This window comes from Capricornis sumatraensis, chromosome 6 (genome assembly GCF_032405125.1).
Source record: "Capricornis sumatraensis isolate serow.1 chromosome 6, serow.2, whole genome shotgun sequence".
Lineage (NCBI taxonomy): Eukaryota > Metazoa > Chordata > Mammalia > Artiodactyla > Bovidae > Capricornis > Capricornis sumatraensis.
Window position 1 is genome coordinate 100,130,106 of NC_091074.1, and position 15,925 is coordinate 100,146,030.

The 15,925-nt window shown below is 41.7% G+C and overlaps 1 pseudogene; it reads right to left on the reverse strand.

The window, feature by feature from the left end:
- Positions 1-7,055: 7,055 nt before the first annotated feature.
- LOC138080796 (bile acid-CoA:amino acid N-acyltransferase-like) overlaps positions 7,056-15,925 on the reverse strand; it is a 30,157-nt pseudogene continuing 21,287 nt past the window's right edge.

The following is a 15,925-nucleotide window of genomic DNA, read 5'->3' on the forward strand; positions in this document are numbered from 1 at the left end:
AGAGTATGGCCAAAAATAAATAAATCAATAAGAGAAGCACAAGAAATAGGGCTCCAGTTGTTCTTGTTGTTGTTCAGTTACCAATTCGAATCCAACTCTTTGTGACCCCATGACTGCACCATGCCAGGCTCCCCTGTCCTTCAGTATCTCCCAGAGTGCTCAGATTCATGTCCATTGGGTTGGTAATGCCATCTAACCATCTCATCCTCTGCTACCGCCTTCTACTTTGACCTTCGATCTTTTCCAATAAAAGGGTCTTTTCTAAGGAGTCAGCTCTTTGCATTAGGTGGCCAAAGTATTGGAGCTTCAGCATCAGTCCTTCCAATGAATATTCAGGGCTGATTTCCTTTAAGATCGACTGCTTTGATCTCTTTGTAGTCCAAGGGACTTTGAAGGGTCTTCTCCAACACCACAGTTCAAAAGCATCAATTTTTCAGTGCTCAGCTTTCTTTATAGTTCAACTCTCACATCCATACATGACAACTGGAAAAATCAGCTCTGACTATATGGACCTTTGTCAGCAAAGTGATGTCTCTACTTTTTAATACGCTATCTAGTTTGGTCATAGCTTTCCTTCCAAGCAGCAAGCATCTTCTAATTTCATGGCTGCAGTCACCATCCCCAGTGATTTTGGAGTCAAAGAAAATAAAATCTGTCACTGCTTCCACTTTTCCCCATCTATTTGCCATGAAGTGAGGGGAGCAGTTGCCATGATCTTAGTTTTTTGAATGTTGAGTTTAAGCCAGCTTTTTCACTCTCTACTTTAAACCCATATCAAGAGGCTCTTTAGTTCCCCTTAACTTCCTGCCATTAGAGTGGTTTCATCTGCATATCTAAGTTGTTTATATTTCTCCCAGCAATCTTGATTCCAGCTTGTAATTCATCTAGTCTGGCATTTTGCATGATGTACTCTGCATATAAATTAAATAAGCAGAGTGACATACTCCTTTACAAATTTTGAACCAGTCAACTGTTTCATGTCCAGTTCTCGTGACCTGCATACAGATTTCTCAGGAGGCCGGTAAGTTAGTCTGGTACTTCCATCTCTTTAAGAATTTTCCACAGTTTGTTGTGATCCACACAGTCAAGGGCTTTAGCATAATCAATGAAGCAGAAGTAGATGTTTTTCTGGAATTTCCTTGCTTTCTCTATGTTCCAGTGAATGTTGGAAATTTGATCTCTGCTTCTTCTGTCTTTTTTAAACCCAGACTGTACATTTGGAAGTTCTCGGTTCATGTACTGCTGAAGCCTAGCTTGAAGGATTTTGAATATAACCTTGCTAGCATGTGAAAAAAGTGTAATGCTAGTTTGAACATTTATTTGGCATTGCCCTTCTTTGGGACTGGAATTAAAACACCTTTTCCAGTCCTGTGCCACTGCTGAGTTTTCCAAATTTGCTGGTATAATGAGTGTAACACTTGAACAACATCATCTTTTAGGATTTGAAATAGCTCCACTGGAATTCCATCACCTCCATTAGCTTTATTTACAGTGATGCTTCCTAAGGCCCACTTGACTTCACACTCCAGGATGTCTGGCTCTATGTGAGTGACCACACCATCACGGTTATCATCCAGATCATTAAGACCTTTTGTTTAGTTCTTCTGTGTATTCTTGCCACCTCTTTTTAATATCTTCTGCTTCTGTTAAGGTCTTTGCTGTTTCTGTCCTTTATATTGCCCATACTTGCATGAAATTTTCCCTTGATATCTCTGGTTTTCTTGAAGAGATCTCTAGTCTTTCCCATTCTATTGTTTTTCTTTGCATTGTTCATTAAGAAAACCTTCTTTTATCTCTCCTTGCTATTCTCTGGAACTCTGCCTTCAGTTGAGTATATTTTTCCCTTTCACATCTCTTCTTTCCTCAGCTACTTGTAAGGCCTCTTCAGACAACCACTTTGCCCTCTTGCATTTCTTTTTCTTTGAGATGGTTTTGGTCACTGCCTCCCGTACAATGTTATAAACCTCCATCCATAGTTCTGTCTACCAGATCTAATCCCTTGAATCTATTCATCACCTTCACTGTATAATCATAAGGGATTTGATTTAGGTCATAACTGCATAGCCTAGTGATTTTCCCTACTTTCTTCAATTTAAGCCTGAATTTTGCAATAAGGAGCTCATAATCTGAGCCAGTCAGCTCCAGGTCTTGTTTTTGCTGACTGTATAGAGTTTCTCCATCTTCAGCTGATATAATCAATCTGATTTAAGTATTGACCATCTGATGTCTCAATGTAGACTTGTTTCTTGTGTTTTTGGAAGAGGGTGTTTGCTATGGCCAGTGCATTCTCTTGACAAAACTCTGTTATCCTTTGCCTAGCTTCATTTTATAAGCATGGCCAAGCTTACCTGTTATTCCAGGTATCCCTTGACTTTCTACTTTTGCATTCCAATCCCCTACAATGAAAATGACATTTTTTTTTTAAATGTTAGTGACTTCCCTGGTGGCTCAGATGGAAAAGCGTCTGTCTACAATGGGGGAAACCTGGGTTCCATCCCTGGGTCAGGAAGATCTGCTGGAGAAGGAAATGGCAATCCACTCCAGTACTATTGCCTGGAAAATCCCATGGACAGAGGAGCCTGGTAGGCTACAGTCCATGGGGTCACAAAGAGTTGGACACAACTGAGCAACTTCACTTTTCTTTCCTTTTTTACAAGGTGTCATAGGTCTTCATTGAACCACTCAGGTTCAGCTTCTTTGGCATCAGTTGGGGCTGCTGCTGCTGCTAAGTTGCTTCAGTCGTGTCTGACTCTGTGCGACCCCATAGATGGCAGTCCACCAGGCTTCCCTGGGATTCTCCAGGCAAGAACACTGGAGTGGGTTGCCATTTCCTTCTCCATTGCATGAAAGTGAAAAGTGAAAGTGAAGTCACTGAGTCGTGTCCAATTCTCAGTGACCCCATGGACTGCAGCCCACCAGGCTCCTCCATCCATGGGATTTTCCAGGCAAGAGTACTGCAGTGGGGTGGCATTGCCTTCTCTGATCAGTTGGGGCATAGACGCGTATTACTGTGATGATGAATGGTTTGCCTGGAAACAAACTGAGATCATTCTGTTGTTTTTGAGGTTGCACCCAAATACTACATTTTGGACTCTTGTTGACTATGAGGGCTACCCAACAAAGGCCTGTCTAGTCAAAGTTTTGGTTTTTCCAGTAGTCATGTATGGATGTGAGAGTTGGACTGTAAAGAAAGCTGAGTGCTGAAGAATTGATGCTTTTGAACTGTGGTGTTGGAGAAGACTCTTGAGAGTCCCTTGGACAGCAAGGAGATCCAACCAGTCCATCCTAAAGGAATATTCATTGGAAGGACTGATGCTGAAGCTGAAACTCCAATACTTAGGCCACCTGATGTGAGGAACTGATTCATTTTAGACGCTGATGCTAGGAATAATCTAAAGCAGGAAGAAAAGGGGACAACAAAAGATGAGATGGTTGGAAGGCATCACTGACTCTATGGACATGAATTTGAGTAAGCCCTGGGAGTTGGTGATGGACAGGGAAGCCTGGCGTTCATGGGGTCACAAAGAGTCAGACACAACTGAGTGACTAAACTGAACTTAACTGAACATTTCTTCTAAGGAATTCTTGCCCACAGAAGTAGATATAATGGTCTTCTGAATTAAATTCATCCATTTTAGTTCACTGATTCCTAAGATATCAGTGTTCAATCATACCATCTGCTTGACTATGTCCAATTTACATTGATTCATGAACCTAACATTCCAGGTTCCTATGCAACATTGCTCTTTATAGCATTGGACCTTGCTTCTGTCACCAGTCACATCCACAGCTGGGTATTGTTTTTGCTTTGGCTCCATACCTTCATTCTTTCTGGAGTTATTTCTCCACTGATCTCCAGCAGCATATTGGGCCCCTGCTGACCTAGGGAGTTCCTCTTTCAGTATCCTATCATTTTGCATTTTCATACTGTTCATGGGGTTCTCAAGGCAAGAATACTGAAGTGGTTTGCCATTCCCTCCTCCAGTGGACCACGTTGTGTCGGACCTCTCCACCATGACCCGTCCGTCTTGGGTTGCCCCAGGGGCATGGCTTAGTTCCATTGAGTTAGACAAGGCTGTGGGCCTAGTGTGATCAGATTGACTAGTTTTCTGTGAGTATGGTTTCAGTGTGTCTGGCCTCTGATGCCCTCTTGCAACACCTATCATCTTATTTGAGTTTCTCTTACCTTGGGCGTGGGGTGCTGCACTCAATATGCCAGCAAATTTGGAAAACTCAGCAGTGGCCACAGGACTGGAAAAGGTCAGTTTTCATTCCAATCCCAAAGAAAGACAATGCCAAAGAATGCTCAAGTGCTCAAGCTACCACACAATTGCATTCATCTCACATGCTAGTAAAGTAATGTTCAAAATTCTCCAAGCCAGGCTTCAGCAATACGTGAACTGTGAACTTCCTGATGTTCAAGCTGGTTTTAGAAAAGGCAGAGGAACCAGAGATCAAATTGCCAACATCTGCTGGATCATTGAAAAAGCAAGAGAGTTCCAGAAAAACATCTATTTCTGCTTTATTGACTATGCCAAAGCCTTTGACTGTGTGGATCACAATAAACTGTGGAAAATTCTGAAAGAGATGGGAATACCAGACCACCTGACCTGCCTCTTGAGAAATCTGTAAGCAGGTCAGGAGCAACAGTTAGAACTGGACATGGAACAACAGACTGGTTCCAAATAGGAAAAGGAGTACGTCAAGGCTGTATATTGTCACCCTGCTTATTTAAGTTATATGCAGAGTACATCATGAGAAATGCTGGGCTGGAAGAAACACAAGCTGGAATCAAGATTGCTGGGAGAAATATGAATAACCTCAGATATGCAGATGACACCACCCTTATGGCAGAAAGTGAAGAGGAACTAGGAAGGCTCTTGATGAAAGTGAAAGAGGAGAGTGAAAAAGTTGGCTTAAAGCTCAACATTCAGAAAACGAAGATCATGGATGGCATCTGGTCCCATCACTTCATGGGAAATAGATGGGGAAACAGTGGAAACAGCGTCAGACTTTATTTTTGGGGGCTCCAAAATCACTGCAGATGGTGACTGCAGCCATGAAATTGAGACGCTTATTCCTTGGAAGAAAAGTTATGACCAACATAGATAGCATATTCAAAACCAGAGACATTACTTTGCCGACTAAGGTCCGTCCAGTCAAGGCTATGGTTTTTCCAGTAGTCATGTATGGATGTGAGGGTTGGGCTGTGAAGAAGGCTGAGCACCAAAGAATTGATGCCTTTGAACTGTGGTGTTGGAGAAGACTCTTGAGAGTCCCTTGGACTGCAAAGAGATCCAACCAGTCCATTCTGAGGGAGATCAGCCCTGGGATTTCTTTTAAAGGAATGATGCTAAAGCTGAAACTTCAGTACTTTGGCCACCTCATGCGAAGAGTTGACTCATTGGAAAAGACTTTGATGCTAGGAGGGATTGGGGGCAGGAGGAGAAGGGGATGACAGAGGATGAGATGGTTGGATGGCATCACTGACTTGATGGACATGAGTCTGAGTGAACTCCGAAAGTTGGTGATGGACAGGGAGGCCTGGCATGCTGCAATTCATGGGGTCACAAAGAGTCGGACATGACTAAGCGACGGAACTGAACTGAATGTTAGAATTGGGGTTAGATCTTAGTTCCTCACCAGGGATCAAACCTACATCTCCTGCAGTAAAAGCATAGAGTCTTAACCACAGGACCACCAGGAAAGTTCCTGGAGAAGTACTCTGACTGGCCAGGTCTGGGAAATGTGCAAAATTCTATGAGTGAAAGAGGAAGGAGGCTAACAACCCCACTCATACTGAATGGAATATTTTTACTCTAAACAGAAGGTATCAAAAGTAAAGAAAATAAAGAGGTTAGGCAGATAAAACTGAAGTGGCCTCATGTTACTTCTATTAGTCTATATTGGCTCCCCATCATACCTAAAAAATGATTCAGAATACTTTCCTACTGATTCATCTTCACCTTGATTATCCATCATGTAAAAATTATATGAAATCTGAATTTTGGTGTTCATAAATAAAATTTAATTGGGACACAAATACAATCATTCATTATATCCTATCTAAAGCTGCTTTTGTGCTATAACAGCAGGACTGAATAATAGTGACAGAGACCTTATGGACTATACAGTCAAAAATATTTACTATCTAGTACTTTGCTAGAAAGAGTCCAGCTGTTCAGTTGCTAAAGTCGTGTCCAACTCTTTGCAACCCCATGAACTGCAGCATGCCAGGCTTCCCTTTCCTTCACTATCTCCTGGAGTCTGCTTAAACTCATGTCCATTGATTCAGTGATGCCATCCAATCATGTCATCCTCTGTTGCCCCCTTCTCTGCTGGCCCCCAGTCTGGAAGCACATAATCTTCACCATCATAACCATCAAAACTACTTTCCTAAACTGAAATCCTGTGAATCTTAGATTGCATCTCTTGAAAAATGCTGTACATGTTTAGACACATAAAAATATTTTCTTTAGCTAGCTTTTGTTGAATTATTGATTGTAGCCTGATTCATGTTATCTCTGTAACTGCTTCCATATCGTCTTAATATATTTTTTACTCACGTCTAGTTTTCCAAACCAATGAAGTAACCATGAGCATATTTTTTTTCTTTCTTTTTTTCTTTCTTTTTAAAAATATTTATTTATTTGGCGGCTCTGGGACTTAGTTGCAGCATGTGGGATCTTCAGTCTTTGCTGTGGCATGTACGATCTTTCTACTTGCAGCATGCAAACTCTTAGTTGCAGCATGTGGGATCTAGTTCCCTCACCAGGAAATGAATGCAGGCACCTTGCAGTGGGAGCATGGTGTCTTAGTCACTGGACCACCAGCAAAGTCCCATGAGCATATTTTCAAATATGAGAAAACTAAGCATATTTTAAAATTTATTTTATTTAAGTATAGTTGATTTACAATGTTGTGTTAAAAAGCATATTAATTTGGGTTTTAAGAAATCCATTTGTCAGCACCTGGTTCTACTGTTCCATGAAAATCAAGTGAAAGTCTGATAAAGCATCCTATTCCTTCTCTATTTCTAGGAATATTTGCTCTTCTCAGAGATGACTAGTCACAACCAGAATAAGGTGTTTCCTGAGAAACCTCTGGATTTCCTCCCAAGAATGTTCATGTCTGCTGTGTGTGGGAAAAGAATCTCCTCCTCGGTGCATGGAGAAGTGGAGATTAGAGATCCTGGAGGCACAGCATTGGGTTTGGGGCTGGGGGGAGGCTGTATCAGGTGGCCTACTCCAAAGTAAGACAGCAGAGTCCAGTTGTTCCTCCCACGTCTCTTCAGATGTTCTGTGCTTGAGCTGCATATGCTTTCCCTACTGACATTCTTATCTTCTTCTCCCACAGTGAAGAGAAAATGTCCCTGGGTCTTTTCAATGGGGAGAAAAGAAGTCTCACTGGCTTCAGCTCCAGTTTCCTCAAATATGTGCTATAACCTTACTAACCCTAAGGCACTGATGGATAGTAGAGGAGGAGAGAATGGCAAGGGCTGATTTATCTGATCATGATATATCTGTGGAATGTCAAGAGTAAAGTTGGGCTCATTAATAAGCACTGTGGCTATGACTTATTTTAGGTGAATAGCCATGGAGAAGCCAATCTCTGCTCCTTTCATATGGAGACTACCCCAATGCTTGCCCCAAGAACCTGTAAAAAAATTAATACAGAAACCTCAAGTAAATATTAATACATCCTGGAGACCAGTGGGAGGAGCTCTCATTTCTGCAACAATGGCAAAGCCCAACAGGTAGAAAGGCTCCTCTTTTTTCCAGCAAGGACTCAGTCAATGAAAAGTCCTGGGTTCTTTGCTCACTGTAAGCTCTCCCATCTTCCTTTTCCCCTCCAGGAAATCCTTCCCTTGCTGTGCAGGGACTTGCATGTGGTTCACCATGGTTCTAGATCTCAGCTTGCAATTTCTGCTGATCCTGAATAACCTCATCTTTGCTGGAAAAGCATCTGGCATCCTATTTGTTTTAGGTCAACATTTGGTGGCCCATACAAGGACCAGAGAGCTTCCCTGGTGGCTCAGTAGTAAAGAATCTGCCTGCAATGCAAGAGACCTAGGTTCCATCTCTGGGTCAAAAAGATCCCCTGGAGAAGGAAATGGCCATGTGGGAAATCCCATGGACAGAGGAGCCTGGCAGGCTACAGTCCACAGGAACACAACTTAGTGACTAATCCACCACCACAAGGACCAGAGGAAACCCCCAAAGACTCCCGGGCTAATGAGCAGAGAGGTGAGGTATCCACAGTTGCGCCCTTGATTGCTCATTCCTTCTCTCACTGACCCTGTACATCTTTCTCCTGATTCAAGCCTTTGTAGTCTGTGGACTAAAAATGCTGTCTGCCACATCAGTTGAAAAAGGATGTGGTGGCCATTAAGCCATTAGCCACTACAGCCCCTCCTCCAACAGAGAACCCTGAGGGAACTCAGGATGGAAACAAACAGGACGCTGGCCCTAGATAGCTGATGTGTATATCAAAGGAATGATTTCAGTGAACCCAGGTTCTTGTGTCTTCCTATATGTAGAAAAGTACAAATTCATTAATTTGAGATGACTGGTTTTCTTTAATAAATAGTAATCTTTTGATCAGTAAAACCTGGTTTTTGTTGAAGAACTCTTATATATCCTGGCTTCTCCCTTACCTCTAGAGAGCAGTCCCTCAGAACTATCTGAGAAGCTGCCCCCTCGGCTTAAAGGTCCTCAGGTTGTCCACCAAATAAAACATAATTCTCAACTTTCAGGTTGTTTTCTTTCTTTTTTTTCAGTTGACCCCTCTTTGTACTTAAAGCTCTTCAGGTTGTATTAGGGATCTGTTTTTAGGTTTCACTCTTTCTGGTTAAAGCCTTGTTCTGTATGCAAGTACTCTTTTGGCAGTTCAGTCTTATTCTGAGATCACACTGCTTCAACTGAAATTGGCTGAGAAGCTGTCAGCCCAGTTCCTTCAGGTACAGGGGTTGTTTCACTGAAACTGAGTCACTTCACTGAAACGGAGCCATCAGCCTGAACCTTTGGAATGGGCGCGGTTTCATAGAACTAGCTGGGAAGCCTTCGGCCTGGGTCCTCCAGGACCAAGCTGTTCCCTCGAGACTGGTGGGTATTAGGCCTGCAGACAGTTTGAGCTGCAAGCTGTTAAAACTGAGCTGTTTAAGATATAAATTGTTTAAGCTGTTGGAAAATTATTCTTTTATTCTAGAGAAAGTCTCTGAGAGATGGTATCCTAGCTATCTATATATCTTGAGGGCACCCACACACACACACACACACACTGAGATTCTAGTCAATTTTATGTTTAAAATCTTTATTTTTCCTCATGCTAACGGACTGACCTAACCAAAGGCAATTCAGAATATCAGTGGCCATTATGTGTAACTTTTGAAATTCCTAAATTTAATTTTCTTAAAACCAAACTGGAATACAATAGCGCAAAAATCTTCAGAACTGAATGAAATGCCTATTTTGATTGGTATTTTGGGATGATGGCATAAATGTTAGATATTGTGTCCAGACAAGAAAATTAAAGCATAACATACTCCCTGTCAGAGCTGGGCCCTCCCTATGTGCAGTCTGCATCTGTGTTATCCATTAACCAGAGCGCCTCAAGGCAGGAATGCCCACTTGACTGTAAAAATTAACCTTTTCCCTTCTTCATATACCAGTAACGTTACTCCTTAAAAGATAACATTCCTTTCCTAATCCTGGAAGAGATCGTGGTGACTCATTGCTGGCTTGGTATAGTGCTTGTTGGGACTGTGTATCTCTGATGAATTTTACATAAAACATCAATGTGCCATTTTGATGTATGATCCTTTGTTTCAAGAATGTATGTAACTGGGCCTTTGACTTCTAAACAAGAAGAACAGTCCTCAAAAAGACTGTCTCCTGGGTTATAATCCTCAGGTTGGCTTCAGTAAAATTTTCTATTTCTCCTGAAGACCAACTGTTGATTAATTTTTCATCCACAGAGACTTCCCAACATTATCAGAAGTCTAAAACTGCCTTTCTGCAAAATAAGACTTTAACCAAGGCAAATGAACTATTTTAAAAAAATAAAATGATGCCTGAAACCTCAGGTTCTTCATTGACTTCTTTGTCTGAGCTTTGACTCTGATGGGGGCTTCCCAGGTGGCGCTAGTGATAAAGAACCCGCTTGCCAATTCAGGAGATGTAAACACACAGGTTCGATCCCTGAGTTGGTAAGATCCCCTGGAGAAGGGTACAGCAACCCTCTCCAGTATTCTTGCCTGGAGAATCCCATGGACAGAGGAGCGTGGCGGGCTATAGCCCATAGGGTCACAAAGAATTAGGCTTGACTAAAGTGATGTAGCATGCACAGAAGCTGCCTCTGATGCCATCTTGTCTCCCTCCCTCACCTCCTCATGCCCAGGCTCTGCCCTAGGCACCACCTTCCTTCTTTCCTTCGATGCCACCCACATTGCCTCTATACCCTCAATTTTTCTATATTAATTCTCTCACTTAATTTTCTTTTTGCCTGAGTCCCTCCCCACATTTTCCCTCTAAACTTATCAAAGCTCAATTCAGTTCAGTCACTCAGTTGTGTTTGCGACCCCATGGACTGCAACATGCCAGGCCTTCCTGTCCATCACCGGCTCCCGGAGCTTGCTCAAACTCATGTCCATCAAGTTGGTGAAGCCATCCAACCATCTCATCCTCTGTCGTCCCCTTCTCCTCCTGCCTTCAATCTTTCCCAGCATCAGTGTCTTTTCCAATGAGACAATCCTTCACATCTGGTGGCCAAAGTATTGGAGTTTCAGCTTCAGCATCAGTCCGCCCAATGAATATTCAGTACTGATTTCCTTTAGGATTGAATGGTTTGATCTCTTTGCTGTTCAAGGACCTGGTGTCTGAGAAGGGAAACATCTTCCAGGGTGGGTTAATATGGATGTCGTAAGAAGGGACTCTTTTATTAAAGCTAGTCCCTTTAAAACTAAGACTTCTGAGGATGCAGAGCCTTCATTTATATTTCCTGAACTAAAGCTGAACTGTGAGCCATAGTCAAAGATTTTCCCAAAATAACCGAAGATCCTCACTAATTTTGTGAAAAATTTAACATCGTTATTCAAACTTATCAATCTTGTTTTTATAACTTACACCTGCTAGTTTCATATGCTTGTCAGTAAAGGACAAGCCCAGGATTAGATGAAAACCCCCAAATGGGAAAATCCTGAAATTTCCCTCTGATGGAGACAATTTTCAAACATTGAGGCATGTGGAAATAATTTTGGCTTATACACAGCAGCCTGAACTTTGTGTGAATTAAAATAGCTTGTTATACACACACAGCACATCTGCTTTAACCATCAAGATAAAGAATGTGTGTTTTGACGGTAAGGGGAAAGACTCCCTTCTTAGGACATCCATATTAACACTCCCTGGAAGATGTTTCCCTTCCCAGACACCAGGTCTTACTGTCTCACTCTATATTTACTAAATCTCTCTATTTTGGAAACTTGAAGGAATATACCCCTGTCATGTTTGATGTATGTTCTTTGTTCTGATAAAGTATATAGCTATGCTAAAAACCATTTTTCAACGAAGCAGTTTCTCAGAATAATCTGAGAGATTGTCTCCTGGGTTATAGTCCTCAGTTTGGCTCAAACAAAACTCTTTTCTATTCCTATTACAAGTAGTTTATTTATTATTTCTGTCAACACCTAAGATTACAACACAGAGACCAACCTACTAACTTATATGATCAAGTTTGGGCAAGTGCTAGGTGACTTTTTCAAAGCCTGTTGATTGGAACAAAATTCAGACTTTTTACATGAAAAACCTGATGAATCTGCTCATGACTATTACAATCAACTTCAGATTATTTTAAAAGAAAATTCTGATCTTTTAAAGGTTGATTCCACCCAGATAGCCTTTAACTTTATGTTTATTGATGGACTAAACCAGAACATTTCCTTTCTAGTAAAAAGAACCAAGATGGAATGGGAAACTAGAATTTTCCACTCCAGAGTTTAATCTGGCAAACTCTCTCACACTCTAAATGAGTCACCAAAATGAAAGACCACCTAAATTCTTAAACTCCAGCAAATGACAGTCCTTAAATGAAAACCAAAACCCTCCTAGTTTTAAACACCATATGCCCTCTAGCCAGTCTTTCGAATGTTCTCCCAGTTCTCAATAATAGGATTTGGAGGGGACTACAGGGGCTCTTTCCCACCTTCCCTCTTAATAGAATGGGAGAAACATTTCCTCAGATTGGGGATGGGTCTCTTCCTGTTCTAAGGAACACCAGAACCACAATCTTGGTGCTCAGCACCACTGCTATAAAGCAGCCCCTGCCTCGGAGTACTAAAACAATTCAAATATGGGATCTCTAGTGAACCCCAAAGAGCTTCCTGTCCCTTTTGTTTAGGCCCTTTGAGAGATACACACCATTTTCTCCTTAGCTCCTCTGCCCTTATCCATTTATTAGGTTGAGACTTCTTAGATAAGCATCATGCCAGAATTTCTTTATCCCAAAAAGGGAAAATAATTCTAGCATTTGACAGTAGTCATGAAAGTAACCAATCACATAAATTAAATGACCCTTTGACATCTTTTCATTGCTTCAGCTCTGAGTCCTAGAGCTGATCCTCAAAACACTGATTATTTGTTCTGTTGAATTAGCTACCACTTTCCTATGGACAAAAATCTGTAACTGACCCTGGCAAAATTTACAGCACACCTCCCATCATGACTCAGATAGGTCTCTCAAAACCTCTTTCTGCAATTAATTAATACCTTTTAAGTAAAGAGTACTTAATGGAAGACTACAAGTCTTAAGACCTCACTATCCCTTGTACTAATCTTTCTAATATTTCTACTTGACCTGTGAGAAAACCTAGGACCCAGGATGGATGTTCACCCAGAATCTCCAGGTAATAAACAACACATCCCTCAATGCCTTGTTGTTCCTAACTCTTGTATGTTACTAATATCCACTGTCACTAGAAGTAAACTCTTTACCATAGTTGATTTATGCAGTGCATTCTCTAGTACTCCAGTTGATGAAGCCAGACATTAAATGTTGCCTTTATTTGGAAAGAAAAAGAATTCACCTGGACACTAATGCCTCAGGTTTCACTAAGAGTCCTTATTTCTCAATTCCTGAAGGCTGATCTGAATGACAGAATGTGTGGATGATTTGCTTCTTTGCTCTTCTTCTCAAGACTCCTCAGAGAAAGACAGCATACACTTGCTAAAGTATTAGCTTCAAAGGGACATAAAGCCACCAAAATTTCAAAGGAAAATTGCAGTTTGTCCAAACCCAGGTTGATATTTAGGGCATCTGATGTCAGAACAGGGACTACACCTAGATCCAGATAGACTTTATAGTGTCCAGTGCTGGTGACGGAATGAAACACCAACACTGCAGAGTGGTTTAAATCTTTATATTTTAACACTTGCTTCTTATAGCTGCTTTATTTTATATCCCTTGCACAACAACCTACAGGGCAAGCTGCCAAGCACTATGATTCAGAGACTATACAGTGTGCAGGCACAGGGCGAGATAACCTTTACCTTGACTTATTTACTGCAGCTAAGACTTTGTTTGGGGGAACTTCCTTATCAACTTAGAATCCGTTTTGTCCCAGGGTCTGTTCCTTTTGAGGAATCAGAGAAACATCCTTGTGTGCAAGAAATGTTCTTTTCCCACGGGAACAAACAGGATTCTTAGCTGAACATCTCGTTTGCAAGAATGTTCAGCTCAGGTTGAGAGTCTCGTTTGCAAGCACTTCTCAACCTTCCTTAAACCTAGTTCCCTACACTGGGCAGAACATCTCGTTTGCAAGAATGTTCAGCCCTGGTTGAGAGTCTCGTTTGCAAGCACTTCTCAACCTTCTTTATACCTTGTTCCCTACAGTCCAGAGTTTCCCCAAACCCAAAACTAAACAGCATCTGTGACATTTTCTTGCGATAGTTGGTTATGTTCAAATTAGATTCCAAATTTCTCTCTTATGGCCAAATCTCTTTGTGTTTTATTCAAGAATAACAACCCCAGTCCAATTTAAGAGGAAAAACCAGAGGACATAGCTTCTAAGGCCTTAAAAGAGAGCTTGATGAACTCACCTCCCTGGGGCATTCCAATGATCAGATTCCCTTTTACCTTTTTTTGAAAAGGAAGGAGATGCCCTTGGGGTACTCACCCCAAAACGCAACGACCACCACTGACCCACAGGGTATTCTAGCCAGCAGCTGGATCCTGTGACATAGGGACACCAGCCTTGCCTTAGAGTCATTCGGTGCGGTTCAGTCACTCAGTCGCGTCCGACTCTGCGACCCCATGAACTGCAGCACTCCAGGCTTCCCTGTCCATCAATCACCAACTCCTGGAGTTTACACAAACTCACATCGATTGAGTCGGTGATGGCGCCAACCATCATCTCATTCTCTGTCATCACCTTCTCCTCCCGCTTTCAATCCTTTTCAGCATCAGGGTCTTTTCAAATGAGTCAGTTCTTCACATAGGTGGCCAAAATATTGGAGTTTCAGCTTCAGCATTGGTCCTTCCAATGAATATTCAGGACTGATTTCCTTTAGGATGGACTGGTTGGATCTCTCTGCTGTCCAAGGGACTCTCAAGAGTCTTCAACACTGTTATCAAAAGCATCAATTCTTCAGAACTTGGCCTTCTTTATAGTACAACTCTAACATCCATACATCACTACTGGAAAAACTGTAGCTTTGACTAGACAGACCTTTGTTGGCAAAGTAATGTCTCTGTTTTTTAATATGTTGTCTAGGTTGGTCATAACTTTTCTCCCAAGGAGCAAGCAAGTTCTTTTAATTTCATGGCTGCAGTCACCATCTGCAGTGATTTTGGAGCCCCCCAAAATAAAGTCTGCCACTGTTTCCATTGTTTCCCCATCTATTTGCCATGAAGTGATGGGATCAGATGCCATGTCTTCGTTTTCTGAATGTTGAGTTTTAAGCCAACTTTTTCACTCTCCTTTTTCACTTTCATCAAGAGACTTTAGCTTTTCTTTGCTTTCTGCCATAAGGGTGGTGTTATCCGCATATTGATATTCCTCCTGGAAATCTTGATTCCACCTTGTGTTTCATTCAGTCCAACATTTCTCATGATGTACCCTGCATATAAGTTAAATAAGCAGGGTGACAATATACAGTCTTGATGTACTCCTTTCCTGATTTGGAACCAGACTGTTGTTCCATATCTACTTATAACTGTTGCTTCTTGACCTGCATATAGATTTCTCAGGAGGCAGCTCAGGTGGTCTGTATTCTCATCTTTTGAATAATTTTTCAGAGTTTGTTGTGACCCACACTGTCAAAGGCTTTGGCATAGTCAATAAAGCAGAAGCAGATGTTCTCCTGGACCTCTCTTGCTTTTTTGATGATCCAACAGATGGAGGCAATTTGATCTCTGGTTCTTCAGCATTTTCTAAATCCAGCTTCAACATCTGGAAGTTTACAGTTCAGGTACTGTTGAAGCCTGGCTTTGAGAATTTTGAGCATTACTTTGCTGGCATGTGAGATGAGTGTAATTGTGCAGTAGTTTGAACATTCTTTAGCATTGCCTTTCTTTGGGATTGGAATGAAAACTGACCTTTTCCAGTCCTGTGGCCACTGCTGAGTTTTCTAAATTTGCTGGCATATTGAGTGCAGCACTTTCACAGCATCACCTTTCAGGATTTGAAATAGCTCCACTGGAATTCCATCACCTCCACTAGGTTTGTTTGTAGTGATGCTTCCTAAGACCTACTTGACTTCACATTCCAGAGTGTCTGGCTCTAGGTGAGTGATCATACCATTGTGATTATCTGGGTTGGGAAGATCTTTTTTGGATAGTTCTTCTGTGTTTTCTTGCCAGCTCTTCTTAGTATCTTCTGCTTCTGTTAGGTCCAAACCACTTCTGTCCTTTATTTTGCCCATCTTTGCAT